The 19373-nt window shown below is 41.8% G+C and overlaps 1 protein-coding gene across 11 annotated transcripts in view; it reads right to left on the bottom strand.

The window, feature by feature from the left end:
- The window catches only part of LOC139754027 (discoidin domain-containing receptor tyrosine kinase B-like), a 466979-nt gene extending 456194 nt beyond the window's left edge, over nucleotides 1–10785 (bottom strand). For all 11 annotated transcript variants that reach the window (XM_071671021.1, XM_071671002.1, XM_071671040.1 and 8 more), the window contains exon 1: nucleotides 10626–10785. The gene's annotated coding sequence lies outside the window, so the exon portion shown is untranslated. The remainder of the gene's footprint in view (nucleotides 1–10625) is intronic.
- Nucleotides 10786–19373: the final 8588 nt, after the last annotated feature.

Genomic DNA, 19373 nt, shown 5'->3' with positions numbered 1-19373 from the left:
TGCTAGTATCAATAGATTATGAGTGTAACGGAGCGTTCAAGAGGATGCATTCTAATCATTGCTATTTTGCTTCGGCTGGCTACTCCTAATGTTTGATCCTTTGAGCATGGCGGTACGACACATGACGGTACAACCCTTGGATATAATGACTTAACACAAGTCTGGGCAGAGGTCATGCCGTCAAACCAAAGTTTGTAGCGTCGTGCTTAGGTTTGTACCTTCATGATTAAAAATCGAACCATTATAAGCATGAAGTCAGATGAAACACACTAGCAACCTTGGCCTTTAATATAAGCTGCAGCCTGACACCAACTGACTCGAGATCAAATATAAACCAGAGTTTAGAGATCCCCATATTAAGTATTTCAGGTTGGTAGATAATCCATACGTCACATTAACTTGGCCTTCGTAGCATTGTGGAGCAACAGCCTAGTTATCAACTAAAACCTCATTACAATAACATATAACCATACCCAAGCACATTATGGATGTAATCTATGAAGATGTGCTTATTTAGGCAATTATACGTACTGTTGAAATTTAGAAGACAGAGGAAAACATGTTTTCTTTTGGGTATCTGCAGGTACTGTATTGGCTGGAAATTGATTTGAGGATACTATGGCACAAGATGGATGAAGGAAGAAGATAGACTTTCGCGTAACTAAACACACTGGACAAGTCAAAACTATTGTCAAAAGGAGACTTGCTGAGACGGAGCTACTGGAAAGACACGTTAAACAAAACCGTGAGTATAAAGTGATGTGATGAAATACACAGAAGCATAGGCTATCATACACATGGGTATCTGCAGGTACTGTATTGGCTGGAAATTGATTTGAGGATACTATGGCACAAGATGGATGAAGGAAGAAGATAGACTTTCGCAACTCAACCTTGTGATGACCAAAAACCACTTAATAACTCACTATAATAACCAGTAGCAATTATCACGATTACCGTATCAGTCAGGAGTCACACAACCTAGTCACTATGAGCCATTACATAGCTGGTTATGATATCCAACAGTCACAAACTTGATGTCTGTACTGACCAGTGGCCATGACCCAGCTGGCTATGACGTCCAGTAATCACAACCTTCTTGAGGGTAGACCCTTGCTAATACCGTAGCAATCCATGACCTTCCTCCCTCTCCGTGACCAGCGGCCGAACCATTGTCAAAAACCCGGAACTGATAGGACAGAATCGTCCCTCACCGAATGGCCATAAAATCGATAGAATATGCGATCTATCTCAATTCAGTGTATACCATGATGATGCTCTGAACCTGCACGAGCTGAGGTCATAAAGACTATCCATAAAACTAGCACGTTATTCTACACCACGATAGGAAACAGAATGAGGCTGTTATTTACGTTTTCTTTCTTCTTTTTAATAATTCCATCACTTTCAGGTTACACACAAAGGCTGCCTGCACTCACACCAATCTAACAACCCTTAACCTTTGGGTATGATACCTTGGTCTTTGACCTGACCGTTAAGGGTCAGGTTGAAGCTTCAGTGCATTATGGTAACTGTTTCTTCGTAGTATGAATTTTACGAATTTGTCTCAAGAGTCTTGTGGAAGTTTGCGACGTTGTGGTAAAGTCCTAACCCTACCGAGAAAAATAAGGACACTGTGGATACGGAACCATCATGGCATAAGACACGTCACCGTGGGAGATTAACAAATCTAATATCAACTGAGAGCGTTTAGAATAGATGGGCCGTGTTTGTGGTGAAGGTGGTCACAGCGTGCGTGCGTGTGTGCGCGCGCGCGCGCGCATTTCTTTTTCCTGAATCTATATTTTGATGCTCAAAAACTTAGCCATTTAAAATGATGCTTTATGACACTTCACATGATAACTGCCGGGTTAATGGACTTTGCGTAATTATCATTTTTGTGTTAGGGTAGATTTCTACATCTGTGTCGCCCTTACCTTAACCTTGTACATATCCTATATCTCAACCTTATATATTCACACCCTAGCTTATATCATGTACCCATATATCGACCAGTCTTATAGGAAAGGATAGAAAAAAAAAAAAACTATTGGCCGAGCCGGCTGCCCTGTCTGGCACTCGAGCCCGGCCAGCGACACCGAACCGTCAGCAGCGTTAACCATTGCAACACAGAGGCTCGTAAAATGTTCATGTATTTGAATAACTAATGAATTCACGCTTATCCAACAACACAGGCAGAAAATTCTATAATCCAAAAATCAATACACGCTTGAAAACAACTGTTCAAAGATAACACAAAAGATCTAAGCATTGCTTTGGTAATCTTTAGAATCATACCAGGCGACGGCAACATACTGTAAGGTTTGTTAGCCTCGCATGGTTCTACAACATTCGGGAATAACATACTGACCTGTTGTTTGCCAGTTAAACAAGGCAAACATATGAAGGAGGAGATTCAACACGAGTGAGGGGATAGCCACATGAAGGGAGGGGTTTCTTAGCGAGGGGAAAGGGTCAGGCAGGCATAAGAACATGACTGGAAAAAGAGAGCACATTCGGTGGATGGCAGAGAACATGACTGGGTGAGGAGTGTACGGTCGGGGGATGGCGCGGGAACACGAACGTTTACCAATATGGCCCGGTGATAGAGAGAAAAGCACTGAACATAAAACTTTATGATTACTGCAACTCATTCACTTACGGACACAGCCTCTCGCTGTGTCGCAACACTACTGGACACGGACGGCTGGTACCAGCAAAATACATAGTAACACTGACACCGACAGCCTCTGACTATACGTGGCAACGCTACGAGACACAGACGAGCTAACAGTAACTCGAACACAAACACTGACCTTCATGACAACTAATCATAATAACCAACGACAAACCTATATTCTACCGCTGCTGACTGGTCACAATCTTCTCAGAATACTGTACTGGTAATTGGCCAAAACTTTCACGTAATTCTAATCACTCAACAACTCACATTCTGTTCCAATTACCACAAATATAATTCTATGCCTCACTCAAACATTACGCGTTCTTCTTTCACAAAAATAAGGAAAATACATTAGGAATCAAACTGAAATGTAACATATAAAAGTCATACATTGCTCTTTCATTTTACCTTCTGTATGATGAGCAGAATAAAATGTATAGCCTTTAAACCCAGACTGATACAGAATATATATATATATATATATATATATATATATACGAATAAAGTGTATATGAACGCGCACCTTCATAGAACATACAAAGCTCCATCAGCCAGGATCGAACCTGGGACCCCTTGTGCAAGAGGCAGGCATGCTAACCGGTAGGCTAAGGGGTCCCAGGTTCGATCTTGGCTGATGGAGCTTTGTATGTTCTATGAAGGTGCGCGTTCATATACACTTTATTCGTATTCATATAACTCCGCGTTGTACAGTCAGGTTCGGCAAAACGCTATCAGCTGGCTATGTGTTCTGTTCGGAAACAACCGATAGACCCCGTTGCTCACCATAGTGAGACGAAGGGTATTCGAGTACTTAGTATTTCGAATAGTTGTCTCCTATTATACAGTCCCTTAGCCTAGCGATTAGCATGCCTGCCTCTTGCTCAAGGGGTCCCAGGTTCGATCCTGGCTGATGGAGCTTTGTATGTTCTATGATATATATATATATATATATATATATATATATATATATATATATATATATAAACACACACACAGCTAAAAGTAGTTCCTAGCACGAACCTTCTGTATGTGTTAAATGGACAATAAAACAGAATTATCTTGTTTTCGAAAAATAGGAAAATAAAACCTTGCCAGACGACGGCACACTTGTAACTCTTTGAGGACGACAGTACGACCCTTGAACACGAGGCTGAATATGATGGCATGCCATTGGGACGACTCAATGGCTTAAGACAGTACAACCCTTAACTCAGTCGTACAATCGTGCTCAAGGGTCGTACTCTTGTCCTCTTGAGGTTTACAACCTCAAAACAATCACATCAGCTCGTCTCACCGACACAGCAGAACACACTCCCACCTATCCCGATAATCCCAGAAATCAAGCATCAACACAACGTAAGCAATCATGCGCTGTAGATCAAAATACACGGCACGTGATATTGCAGAGTATCAAAAGTAAGATGGCGTCAAGCGTCATAACTCGATTAGGAAGTTAGAATTTGTGGCTGGCCCAAGTCTGTCTCAACAACAATTGTGGTTGGTCCAGATATGCCTCAACAACAACTGTGGGTTAGGTCGGGGAGGGGAAGGTCTGGCTTGGGGGTAGGGGTCGTGGAAGGGAAGGGCAGTGCAGAGTGGAGGCCGGGAAGTGATAGCCGTGCAGGGGGTGAGGTTCAGGGAAGCTGAGGACCGTGCAGGAGGTTGGAGGACAATGGAAACGTTGAGGCTCGAGGGAGTGGTGGATTATGCAGGGGTGAGGGCTCATAATGAAGAAAATGTTTGTGTGGACAAAGTCCGGTTGCCAGAGCGCCAAAAATGATCGAGGCTTCGAAGCACAAAATGATCATAGCTTCGAAGCTTGGCTTAAGACTGGCCGAAGAATAGTGTGTCTATCACAGAGGAGTAATAATATTTTCTTCTTCAAGTAAGACAATGCGGTGGCCGCATTGCTCAGGGCAATATCTCGTCCTAGATAATACGTAAGTACTCTATGAATCACATTGCTATATGTAGTACCTGAAGTGTTTCGAGAATTCTTTCTTCTTTGCTTCACATGGAAACAAGTATTATTCCCTAAAGAAATGGACTCTTTTTTTTTTTTCTTGTTCTTGTTCTGAAGGCTAATACTATTATGAGCGTGTTATGGGCACACAACTTGGCGCCTCAATATGCTGCTTAACGGGCCGCTGGTACTCGAGCCCCGAACACTGAATACCTATTTCACTCCATCATTTCCCTACCTCTTCAGTTTCATCTTGTTCCCTTCACTTCATGCACGTGCATCCTCTTAATTAACCTCTTTTCTCAATATATCTAAACCATTTCACTTCTTTAGGGAATGATACTTGTTTCTATATAAAACATTTTTTTTTTCGGAACACCATGTATTACATACTATCACACATTCCAGCACATCCACTCTCTTCCGCACCTATATGACAGTCGAAACCACTACACCACTGAACAACCCATTTCTACCCTCACTGACTGACTTTTCAGACAATCCTCAATGTACCCAGGACCTCCCTTACCCACCCTATGGCTCATTTCACTTCCCATGGTACCATTCGCCGCAACGTCCTCTTAAACATTCCACTTCCTCCAAGCTCTCTTCATTCAAATTCACACTCCAATTAACCAGTCTCTTTCAGTGCTAGACCCAATAACCTTGCCTTTATTCCCGCTTACTCTCAACGTTCTCCTTTCACCCAGTCCTAAATTCTGACACCAGGTTATAAAGTCTCACACGAATCTGACACCAGCGCCCTCTCATCAGCAAACAATAAATGACTCAAAGATCCTTATATTCACATCCATCCCTCACTACTTCATCCAGAAGTAAATCAAACAGCCATGGTAACATCATACATCCTTGCCGCACACACATTCACTTGAAACCACTCATCCCTCTCTCTCTCTCTCTCTCTACTCACATACACATCTTTCTTCATATAAAGTCCTTTTACTGTTGCCTTCATTTCCAGTTTCCTAATAAATGTGCTAAAGCCGCTTTTCCATTCCTTAAAAGTACCTATGCAATACTAACTAAAAACCTGCACTGTCACCTATTACATTATTCTACTAATAGGCTTCTACTACCTTACTTCTTTATAGAATCAGCTGAAACTCACCAACTTCAAAAATATAGAAAAGCTTTTGTGGCTGATGTGTCAGCAAAGAGAAGCCCACGTTAGCCATCCACTTGGAGGTCATCCATAAGAAGCTCAAGGTATTTATCTCAACAAGTACCACACTCCACAGTGTCTTACACCAAACGGCCATCAACTGTCTTGACGAAATCACCCTAATTTACATGATGAAAGCAAGAGCTGCAGGAAAGCTGCTTCAAGACTTAAAAGGTAGAACAAACATTTATATAAAGTGACCCTTCATTTCCCTAACAGTCCCCTTCTCCTACCTCGCCACTCATCAGTCTAATGGGTTCTTATTAACTCACCAACGGAAATATCTCACGCAGTCCGCTCGGCCAGTTAACTTGACAGATCCTCTTTCAGTCCCTGTACAGCCTTTGACAACTGCCAAGGTTTCTGCTTAAGGGTATCTTAACTGAACACAGTCATCGTAAAAAGAAATACACATGCAGGTACCTCAACCTGAGAACATGCTACACTTGTGAATTCTCTAAAGCAGCAGATTTCCATCGCTGCATCCATGGATTCTTATTAGTTTGAGACACGAACAAAGCATATGAATATATAATGTAGAAAAAAAAATCAAAAGTTGGTTATGCTATTCTCAGCATTCTGTGAAATTCAGGGAAACCATGCAGGCTGCATGCAGAAGTTTAAAAAACTAATGATAATATAGAAAGTTCGAGATGAGGCACCACAAGAGTTGAACTCTTTCCCCGTACCATATAAAAATTCAATAACTGAATTTTCTACGCCAGTAGTTAGAAGTAAGTAACCACAAACCTAAGAAAAACAAAATATTGGAGCATTCATTGAAAACAATAAATCTCAGTGGCTTAACAACATATATTTCTAACCCATGCCTCACGGCAGAAGCATATACTGTAATATTACAGATATAAAAAGTGAATACCTTACCCTCCCAGGGTAACCTCGTCAACCAAGGAGACAACTTTGTGCATCATTCGCAACACACATGAATAACTATCAATAAAATGTTTAAAACCATCCACCACCATACTCCCTCCCGCTGTAGTTGCTCCACAGATAATGTCTCAGGTTTTCCCTTCAGATGGTTCAATAGCAGTTTGTTTACCCTCACGCAATTTAAAAGATGATCTTCCGCTACCACCACAACACTCTCCACTTCTCTAGAGCTGTTTATACACCTAAGGATGATTCTCCCTAAAGAACATGTTCCATTCTCATCACCTAGAGTCCGTCACTCGGCAAACCTGCAAGGCAACCAGCGAAGAACGACTCTCGGCCTTACATCAACTCGTTTATTTCATTCCTCTTACTTTTTGAGGGTTCGGATACCAGCCCGACCATAACTTCAAATCACAGGCGGATCAACAAACTGCTAAACCTGTTATGGACAGGGGATGCTAAGCCCCCAGGGAAATCAAACCTGCTGCTGACCTAACACACTATCGAGGCAATTTTCCTGTTTTCATCTTTAAATCCACACTCAGGTCCTCCCATTTCACAAAGTGAGATGCATGTACATTTGATAAAATACTGCGTCTTTCCTGCCTAATCAAGCCAACAGTCTGAGCAAAATTCACACTAGCTAAACTTCACTGCTTACGTTAATTACCATATGCCAGATTTTACTTTTAGTAACGAGTTTCAAAATAATGTAAAAGCTTGCACGAGTAACAAGTTACTGCAGTCTCATACAGTAACCCGCCATGGTTACTAGGTATGTTCTAACGATAACTACCTTAGAAATATCTTACAGAGGTTAAATCTTTTATATATGGTTAACTTACCTTTGAGGTTTTATACGTTCCACTTTAGAGAGAGAGAGAGAGAGAGAGAGAGAGAGAGAGAGAGAGAGAGAGAGAGAGAGAGATTCCTACTTAACTGCAATATGAGCTTTTACCGGATTGGTGGTGCTAGAGGGTAGCGTTTTCTGCAAGTCTTGCTCGTTGATAAATAATTTCTCTGCCGCTACTCCTGATTTAATAATCTATTCGAGCGTCAATAAATATCGACTGCATCCGTAACTTTAATCTTTATGTTTCTGCAGTCATTCCATGCACGTTTCTTCTCTCCTGGAATTCCATTAAAAAGATCTCAACTTTTTTTGGCCAGACGCTCACATACCTTAATCTGAGGTGACTTTTCCTCCACCTCTTCATTAACCCGAGTGGAAACAAAACCCTTCCGTCTCATGACTTCTGGCATCACTTCCTTCAACCGTCCCCTTCTGTACGTCGCGATACTGCTGCTCTCTCTTTTCTACACGTGAACTGTCTGTGTCTGACCTTACACACCCAATGCTTGGCTACATGACACGCGGATGTAAGCTAGTTTCTGCAAGGAAACCAGACCATTCGAGAATCGACCGTTAGGACCCTTCCCTCGAAAAGCCGAACTTTGGCATTCTCTACCTCCCTTTATCTTTCCTTCGCATGACCTACCTTTGAGTCAGGTCTACAAACATGTACGGAGCCCTGGATTCGTTGCGTCTACTGTCTTTGCATCTCATTCATTTCTTTCAACAGAGATGGTTTGCGACGAGCATGTTTTGTCCGTGCCAGCTACATAACACATTCTGTCTGTCCAGCAAATTCAGTCCCCAGTTCCACACGAAATATAATGTGTGAAATCATGAAAATATTTTACCACACACTGCAATAATATGTGAAGACGTTTAGATGAAATACAGGAATGTCTCAAGCATTGGAAGCTTAAGTGAAAATTAAAACACTAAGTGACCTCTCCTAACAGTGGTTTATTTTCTAGCAATTCAAAACGAAGAAACTGAAATTACTTTAAAACAAAGTAAAACAACAGCAATCCAGTCTTACAGTATGACTTATGAGACTTAGTAACATATGTAATTAAAGCAGACATGTCCGTTTTTTTCAGAACGCTTTAGACATTCAAATAAAAATTAATGATTACAGTACAGAATATCCATCAAAACTATCCTGCACTTTCGCATATAACTTCCCACTAGTGCTAACACAGCTCTGACAAAATAAACTCGTACCATAATTGGTCTCATGACACCTACGCAGATTTTTTTTTCAAAATGCACATTAATGAAATTACTTTGAAGTATTCGACATATATGATGTTTATAACCAGGGACAGAGAGAAATTCCCGAAACTGTGAAGGTTAGTAACCACACAATTTCTCGATGTACGAACGATGAAACCTTTCTTTTACTGATGGACGGTGAATCCAGTAATCAAATGCAGTGATGGAATACGCTGAGAAATTTTCACCAGGTGATAAGCAATGTTTGCGAACAAGAAGGGAGGAGGACAAGTAGTTCCGTTGTGTGGAGATATTTCAAGGATATGTAATGTCACTTTAGTCGTTTTATCTGTGGATGAGGCAGGTAAAAGAAGCACTTGGAATGAGGGGCAAATCTACGGTGTAGTGAGTGGGTTGGGAGGCACGTGAGATGTCTAGGTGTATCAGCTGTTATCTGTAGAATGACATGACTGGTGGGAGACCAAAAACAAAACGAGATAGCGAAAGTTTTATAGAATGTGTGAAAGTGAAATAGTAAATGTGAAGTACTCAGGTAAAGTTGGAGGATGAAACGGGAGTGTTTCTCTTGAATGGGTACGAAATGAAGTTCTTGCAGTACCTGGGAACTGATGTGGCAGGCAGCCTATGGAATTATGGGAGCTGAAGACAGTCACAGGGTGGAGGAGGCAGTAACGGTGCATTATGAAGCATGTAGAAGGGGTGGCAAGTGTCTTCTGGGGCAATGACGGGTATATATGAGGGCACTGTAGTCCCGACATGGTGAATTTGTCGAGCCATAAACGCAATATATATATATATATATATATATATATATATATATATATATATATATATATATATATATATATATATACACGAGGGTGAACGTGTTAGAAATCAAATGCCCGGGGACGATTTGTGAAGCGAGGAGGGTTGATCACGCTTCCCTGCGTGATCAACCCTCCTCGCTTGTATGAGAGGTGTCGTCGCAAGTGTATTCCAAACGAGGGACCTGACCAGGGTCTACGGAAAATGTTTGGACATAACAGAGTGGGCGAGTATACCAAGGCGATTTGTGGGAGAATGCGAGATCAGAAGGAAACGACAGTACGGAGTGAAAGAAGCTTTTATATGTCTTGGACTGAACATTCTTCCTTGGAAGGTGAGGAGTATGCAACACTGCCTGTAAGCTTAACGATGGGGCCTGGATGTGGTTGGGAAGCTCAGGTTTCACCAATTGCACAACTAGAAAATGAACGTATGAAAGGCAGCTAGTTTGTTTTCAACGAATGATAATCTTACTTTCAATCCATATGTTGGGTAAAGTAAAAGCCTCTCGATTCTCCAGTCTTCAGGTGAACGAAACTTTCCGCATTAACATAATCGCTAAACTTTTCACTGCATTCCAACGTGATTTGCCTGTCATCTTCCTCACACAAATTTCTTTCTTCGTACACAGCCTATTCATTTCATGTCTTTTTTAATAACTGTGGTCTTATTTAATATATTTTGTATTTGTCTATCTTTCACGGTGAACCCCATCTTAAACATGTTCCCTATCATTGCATTAATGGTCATACTACCTGCACATAGTTTCATCCGATCATATTCATAATGCTCTCCCCAAATCAGGTCCTCATCATTTCCTACTCTTCCGCATTCGTCAACTTGTCCTAAATATACTCATTATGTAATCTGCTACATATTTCTCTAAGTTATTTCCTTCTTCTCAATACCTAAATCCTCGCAAACCGTCTCTGAAAATTATACGCATAATACTTCACCGACCAAAATCATAATACTTCACCGACTAAAATCATACACATATACTCACCGATTATTATACCTTGGCGAAACTGAAACGTAACCAGGGATCCAAGTTGCTCCACAACGAATCGAAATCTCGCCTCTAGGATCACACAAGTCTCGGCAAAACACATGAAAGAGCGAAGCGTCTAGTATGAATGAAGTCTACAGGTTCACTGGCTGCTTGCTTACCCACTCCCTCCACCAACCAGGACAGCCAATCAGAAAACAGCTACGAATTAATGTCGCCCATTTTGCGACCAAACTACCCAACTGCGTTTGTACCTTCAGCTGAGCGAGCCGAATACCTTCCCTCAGTTAAAATGGGACATTCAACAATCCTTGAAAATTGCTTACTTTATCTCCGCAAAATTATTTACATTTCATACTTGTATGCCATGTGCCGTGAGGCTGTGCCAGGAACAGACAATAAAGGCCACTTTCCTTTCACATCCATTCTATAACCGTCATGTGCTATTCACCGAAATCACAACCAGGTCACACAGACCTTTCCATGGTTTCCCTTGGCTGCTCGATATATATATATATATATATATATATATATATATATATATATATATATATATATATATATATATATATATATATATATATATATTTTCTTTCTTTCAAACTATTCGCCATTTCCCGCATTAGCAAGGTAGCGTTAAGAACAGAGGACTGGGCCTTTTTTGGAATATCCTCACCTGGCCCCCTCTGTTCCTTCTTTTGGAAAAATTGAAAAAAAAAAAAAAAACGAGAGGGGAGGATTTCCAGCCCCCCGCTCCCTCCCCTTTTTGTCGCCTTCTACGACACGCAGGGAATACGTGGGAAGCATTCTTAATCCCCTATCCCCAGGGATAATATATATATATATATATATATATATATATATGTATATATATATATATATATATATATATTTTTTTTTTTTTTTTTTTTTTTTTCTTTCATACTATTCGCCATTTCCCGCGTCAGCGAGGTAGCGTTTAGAACAGAGGACTGGGCCTCTGAGGAAACATCCTCATCCAGCCCCCTTCTCTGTTCCTTCCTTTGGGGAAAAAAAAAAAAAAGAGAGAGGGGAGGATTTCCAGCCCCCCGCTCCCTTCCCTTTTAGTCGCCTTCTACGACACGCAGGGAATACGTGGGAAGTATTCTTTCTCCCCTATCCCCAGGCAAAATATATAAATATATAAATAATTCTGGGAGCCTTGAAGAATGTGTGGAAGTCGAGAACATTATCTCGGAAAGCAAAAATGGGTATGTTTGAAGGAATAGTGGTTCCAACAATGTTGTATGGTTGCGAGGCGTGGGCTATGGATAGAGTGGTGCGCAGGAGGATGGATGTGCTGGAAATGAGATGTTTGAGGACAATGTGTGGTGTGAGGTGGTTTGATCGAGTAAGTAACGTAAGGGTAAGAGAGATGTGTGGAAATAAAAAGAGCGTGGTTGAGAGAGCAGAAGAGGGTGTTTTGAAATGGTTTGGTCACATGGAGAGAATGAGTGAGGAAAGATTGACCAAGAGGATATATGTGTCGGAGGTGGAGGGAACGAGGAGAAGAGGGAGACCAAATTGGAGGTGGAAAGATGGAGTGAAAAAGATTTTGTGTGATCGGGGCCTGAACATGCAGGAGGGTGAAAGGAGGGCAAGGAATAGAGTGAATTGGAGCGATGTGGTATACCGGGGTTGACGTGCTGTCAGTGGATTGAATCGGGGCATGTGAAGCGTCTGGGGTAAACCATGGAAAGCTGTGTAGGTATGTATATTTGCGTGTGTGGACGTATGTATATACATGTGTATGGGGGTGGGTTGGGCCATTTCTTTCGTCTGTTTCCTTGCGCTACCTCGCAAACGCGGGAGACAGCGACAAAGCAAAAAAAAAAAAAAAAAAAATATATATATATATATATATATATATATATATATATATATATATATATATATATATATATATATATATTCCTATGAGTCCACGGGGAAAATGAAACACGAAAAGTTGAAAAGTTCCCAAGTGCACTTTCGTGTAATAATCACATCATCAGGGGAGACAAGAGAGGAATATAACAGTCAGTTGATATACATCGAAGAGACGAAGCTAGGACGCCATTTGGTAAACATGTGATTGACAATGGCGTCCTAGCTTCGTCTCTTCGATGTATATCAACTGGCTGTTATATTGCTCTCTTGTGTCTCCCCTGATGATGTGATTATTACACGAAAGTGGACTTGGGAACTTTTCGTGTTTCATTTTCCCCATGGACTCATAGGAATATCTTGATCACGCGCAAAATTGTGATCCTTTCCAATATATATATATATATATATATATATATATATATATATATATATATATATATATATGCAAACACCATTTCATGACCCAAGTTGCCCATGACGCAACTACCAAAACGAAAACATGAGTACTTGCTTCTTAATTTCCTTACATTCTCTGCTTACAAAGTCCCAAACATCCTACGTTTTATGACCTATGGTCTCGACCAGTGGATATGGCTGGATTTTTTAGCACTGCAGGAGCCTCATTAGGATACACGGGACTCCTGGGGCAGGTGTGAAGTGTATGGATCGGGGAAATAAGTGAAGTGAGTCATGGCAAGTGATTTGGTGAAAAGAGGTGGTGAAAGCTTTGCAAAAGATGAAATGTGGCAAGGTGGCTGGAGTGAATGGCATTGCAGCTGAATTTCTTAAGAGACGGGGTGCGGTTTTGTTAACTGGTTAGTTAGGATTTTCTATGCGTGTTTGGATCATGGTGATTGTCCGAACGTTGGCAAACTGCATGTACAGTGCCACTGTATAACGGCAAAGTCGATAAATGTGAGTTTTCTAGTGTAATGGGAAAGCTGTATAAATGAGTGGTGATTGAAAGCACCGAGCATCAGACTGGGGAGAAACAATACAATTTCAGGAGCGAGTAAAGGATGTAGGAATCGTGTTCATATTGAAGAATGTGTGAAAAACACACAAACAGAAGAATGTGTATGTGGCATTCATGAATATGAAGAAAAGGTAGGATAGGGTTCACAGAAATGTTTTGTTAAAGTACTACAAATATGTGGTCTGGGAGGAAAGCAATTAGGAGTGGAATTTTCATCAATAAGGTGAGGTGTATATGCGATTGTATAGAGAGGGTGAGAGGTTCCAAGTGCAGGCGAGTCTGTGACAGGGAAAAGCGATGTTACCACGGCTGTCTGATCTGTTTATGGATGGAGTGAAGGGAAGAAAATGCAAGGGTTTTAGAGAGAGGAGCAGGTATGCAAGTTATTGGGGATGGGGGACCTTGGAGGTAAGTTGTGGTTTGCTTATGATATGGTGCTGGTGGCAGCTTCGAATGAAAAACAAATTGAGCTGGTTTCTAAGTTTGAGTGTGTGTGAAAGGAGTAAGCTTAGAGTAAATGTGAATAAAAGCAAGGTTATTAGGTTCAGCATGAAAGGAGATTGCTTAGAATGCGAGTCTGAATGGAGAAAACTTGCAGGACAGGAAGTGTTTTAGATGCCTGGGAGTGGATAAGGTGACAAATAAAACACTGGAGCTGAAGTGAGCCATAGGGTGAATGAAGAGGCAAAGATCTTGGTTAAATTGAGGACTGTGTGGAAAGAGGGGTCTCTGTATTTAAGGGCAACGATGGGTGTTTGATGGTTCACAAGTCCCGTCAGTGTTATATGGATGTATGGAATGGGCCTTAGATTAAAATGTAAAAGATAAGGTAAATGTGGTGGATATGAAATGTTTGAGGACAATATGTGGTGTAAGTAGGGTTGATCAAATAAAAAAGGTAAAAGAGAAATGTAGTAGTAAGAGTGAGGTAGCTGAAAAGGGTGTGCAGAAATGGTTTTGACACATGGAAAGGATGAGTGACGTAAGGATCACTAAGAGGGTATAAATATCAGAAGTGAAGGCAGCAAGGGAAAGGGAAAACCAGAGGATGTGGAAGAATAGAGTGAAGGATCTGGATATGAACATGCGAGTGGGTGTGAGGCATACAAGGGAAGGAGTAAATTGTAGTGATGTGGTTTACTGGGGATGATGTACTATCAGTGAGCTCAACCAGTGCATGGGAAGTGGTCAGGAAAAACTAAGTAAAGGTCTGTGGGGCCTGACTGTGGATAGGGGGCTCTGGTTTCAGTGCATTATACATGACAGTTAGAGAGTGCATGTGAACGAATGAGGCCATTTCTTTGTTTGTGCCTCGTGCTTCCTCACTGACACAGGACAGCTAGAGTGTATACGAGTGAATGATGCCATTTCTTTGTCTCTCGTGCTACCTCACTGACACAGGAAATGCAAACATGAAAAATTATTCCATTGAAACATTCAATATGAGGCCTCTGTTCACTGTATCCCATCTTTACTATGTTGAATTATCATCACCCAGAAAAATTATTCCATTGAAACATTCAATATGAGGCCTCTGTTCACTGTATCCCATCTTTACTATGTTGAATTATCATCATCCATGACCTAATTTCTGGAGCCTGTACCTTTGTAAAACAATTCAGACATCATTCCTTGTTTTATGACCAGTATCAGTCCCCATTGAGTAACAGCTAGTGTCATTGACCATGATGCTTTCACGAGCCTCATGGAATTGAGTACACAGGTTCAAATCCTGGTTGTGGCAGTCAGTCCTCATTCATCCCAGCTGTTCATCCTCCCTTGGGGATGATTGATAAACTGGGTACCTTGCTTACTCTAAACTATTATTTATATATTTTGCTTTGTCGCTGTCTCCCGCGTTTGCGAGGTAGCGCAAGGAAACAGACGAAAGAAATGGCCCAACCCACCCCCATACACATGTATATACACACACGTCCACATATGCAAATATACATACCTATACATCTCAATGTACACATATATATACACACACAGACACATACATATATACCCATGCACACAATTCACACTGTCTGCCTTTATTCATTCCCATCGCCACCTCGCCACACATGGAATACCGTCCCCCTCCCCGCTCATGTGTGTGGGGTAGCGCTAGGAAAAGACAACAAAGGCCTCATTCGTTCACACTCAGTCTCTAGCTGTCATGCAATAATGCCCGAAACCACAGCTCCCTTTCCACATCTAGGCCCCACACAGCTTTCCATGGTTTACCCCAGATACTTCACATGCCCTGATTCAATCCACTGACAGCACGTCAACTCCGGTATACCACATCGATCCAATTCACTCTATTCCTTGCCCGCCTTTCACCCTCCTGCATGTTCAGGCCCCGATCACTCAAAATCTTTTTCACTCCATCTTTCCACCTCCAATTTGGTCTCCCACTTCTCCTCGTTCCCTCCACCTCCGACACATATATCCTCTTGGTCAATCTTTCCTCACTCATTCTCTCAATGTGCCCAAACCATTTCAAAACACCCTCTTCTGCTCTCTCAACCACGCTCTTTTTATTTCCACACATCTCTCTTACCCTTACATTACTTACTCGATCAAACCACCTCACACCACACATTGTCCTCAAACATCTCATTTCCAGCACATCCACCCTCCTGCGCACAACTCTATCCATAGCCCACGCCTCGCAACCATACAACATTGTTGGAACCACTATTTCTTCAAACATACTCATTTTTGCTTTCCGAGATAATGATCTCGACTTCCACACATTCTTCAAGTCTCCCAGGATTTTCGCCCCCTCCCCCACCCTGTGATTCACTTCCGCTTCCATGGTTCCATCCGCTGCCAGATCCTCTCCCAGATATCTAAAACACTTTACTTCCTCCAGTTTTTCTCCATTCAGACTTACCTCCCAATTGACTTGACCCTCAACCCTACTGTACCTAATAACCTTGCTCTTATTCACATTTACTCTTAACTTCCTTCTTTCACACACTTTACCAAACTCAGTCACCAACTTCTGCAGTTTCTCACATGAATCAGCCACCAGCGCTGTATCATCAGCAAACAACAACTGACTCACTTCCCAAGCTCTCTCATCCACAACAGACTTCATTCTTGCCCCTTTCCAAAACTCTTGCATTCACCTCCCTAACAACCCCATCCATAAACAAATTAAACAACCATGGAGACATCACACACCCCTGCCGCAAACCTACATTCACTGAGAACCAGTCACTTTCCTCTCTTCCTACACGTACACATGCCTTACATCCTCGATAAAAACTTTTCACTGCTTCTAACAACTTGCCAACCACACCATATATTCTTAATACCTTCCACAGAGCATCTCTATCAACTCTATCATATGCCTTCTCCAGATCCATAAATGCTACATACAAATCCATTTGCTTTTCTAAGTATTTCTAACATACATTCTTCAAAGCAAACACCTGATCCAAACATCCTCTACCACTTCTGAAACCACACTGCTCTTCTCCAATCTGATGCTCTGTACATGCCTTCACCCTCTCAATCAACACCCTCCCATACAATTTATCAGGAATACTCAACAAACTTATACCTCTGTAATTTGAGCACTCACTCTTATCCCCTTTGCCTTTGTACAATGGCACGATGCAAGCATTCCGCCAATCCTCAGGCACCTCACCATGAGTCATACATACATTAAATAACCTTACCAACCAGTCAACAATACAGTCATCCCCTTTTTTAACAGATTCCACTGCAATACCATCCAAACCTGCTGCCTTGCCGGCTTTCATCTTCCGCAAAGCTTTTACTACCTCTTCTCTGGTTACCAAATCATTTTCCCCAACCCTCTCACTTTGCACACCACCTTGACCAAGACACCCTATATCTGCCACTCCATCATCAAACACATTCAACAAACCTTCAAAATACTCACTCCATCTCCTTCTCACATCACCACTACTTGTTATCACCTCCCCATTAGCCCCCTTCACTGAAGTTCCCATTTCCTCCCTTGTCTTACGCACTTTATTTACCTCCTTCCAGAACAACTTTTTATTCTCCCTAAAATTTAATGATACCCTCTCACCCCAACTCTCATTTGCCCTCTTTTTCACCTCTTGCACCTTTCTCTTGACCTCCTGTCTCTTTCTTTTATACATCTCCCACTCAATTGCATTTTTTTCCTGCAAAAATCGTCCAAATGCCTCTCTCTTCTCTTTCACTAATAATCTTACTTCTTCATCCCACCACTCACCACCCTTTCAAATCAACCAACCTCCCACGCTTCTCATGCCACAAGCATCCTTTGCGCAATCCATCACCGATTCCCTAAATACATCCCATTCCTCCCCCACTCCCCTTACTTCCATTGTTCTCACCTTTTTCTATTCTGTACTCAGTCTCTCCTGGTACTTCCTCACACAAGTCTCCTTCCCAAGCTCACTTACTCTCACCACCCTCTTCACCCCAACATACACTCTTCTTTTCTGAAAGCTCATACAAATCTTCACCTTAGCCTCCACAAGATAATGATCAGACATCCCTCCAGTTGCACCTCTCAGCACATTTACATCCAAAAGTCTCTCTTTCGCGCGCCTGTCCATTAACACGTAATCCAATAACACTCTCTGGCCACCTCTCCTACTTACATACGTATACTTATGTATATCTCGCTTTTTAAACCAGGTATTCCCAATCACCAGTCCTTTTTCAGCACATAAATCTACAAGCTCTTCACCATTTCCATTTACAACACTGAACACCCCATGTATACCAATTATTCCCTCAACTGCCACATTACTCACCTTTGCATTCAAATCACCCATCACTATAACCTGGTCGCGTGCATCAAAAGTACTAACACACTCATTCAGCTGCTCCCAAAACACTTGCCTCTCATGATCTTTCTTCTCATGCCCAGGTGCATATGCACCAAAAATCACCCATCTCTCTCCATCAACTTTCAGTTTTACCCATATTAATCGAGAATTTACTTTCTTACATTCTATCACATACTCCCACAACTCCTGTTTCAGGAGTACTGCTACTCCTTCCCTTGCTCTTGTCCTCTCACTAACCCCTGACTTTACTCCCAAGACCTTCCCAAACCACTCTTCCCCTTTACCCTTGAGCTTCGTTTCACTCAGAGCCAAAGTATACGTTGAAAAGTATACATTTTTTTTTTTTTCATACTATTCGCCATTTCCCACATTAGCGAGGTAGCGTTAAGAACAGAGGACTGGGCCTTTGAGGGAATATCCTCATATGGCCCCCTTCTCTGTTCCTTCTTTTGGAAAATTTAAAAAAAAATGAGAGGGGAGGATTTCCAGCCCCCGCTCCCTTCCCTTTTAGTCGCCTTCTACGACATGCAGGGAATACGTGGGAAGTATTCTTTCTCCCCTATATATATTTATCTATTTATTCACTTTGCCCCGCCGCCATCTCCCGCATTAGCGAGGTAGTGCAAGGAAACAGACGAAAGAACGGCCCAACCCACCCACACACACACGCATACACATACACGTCCACACACACCACATATACACACCTATACATCTCAATGTACACATATATATACACACACAGACATATACACATATACCCATGTACACAATTCATACTGTCTGCCTTTATTCATTCCCATCGCAACCCCGCCACACATGGAATAACAACATCCTTCCCCCTCATGTGTGTGAGGTAGTGCTAGGAAAAGACAACAAAGGCCCTATTCGTTCACACTTAGTCTCTAGCTGTCATGTAATAATGCACCAAAACCACAGCTCCCTTTCCACATCCAGGCCCCACAGAACTTTCCATGGTTTACCCCAAACGCTTCACATGCCCTGGTTCAATCCATTGACACCATGTCGACCCCAGTATACCACATCGTTCCAATTCACTCTATTCCT

The sequence above is a fragment of the Panulirus ornatus genome, chromosome 2 (genome assembly GCF_036320965.1).
Source record: "Panulirus ornatus isolate Po-2019 chromosome 2, ASM3632096v1, whole genome shotgun sequence".
Taxonomy (NCBI): Eukaryota; Metazoa; Arthropoda; class Malacostraca; order Decapoda; family Palinuridae; genus Panulirus; species Panulirus ornatus.
Note: the sequence above shows the minus strand (reverse complement) of the source record. Positions and strands in the feature narration are given on the sequence as shown.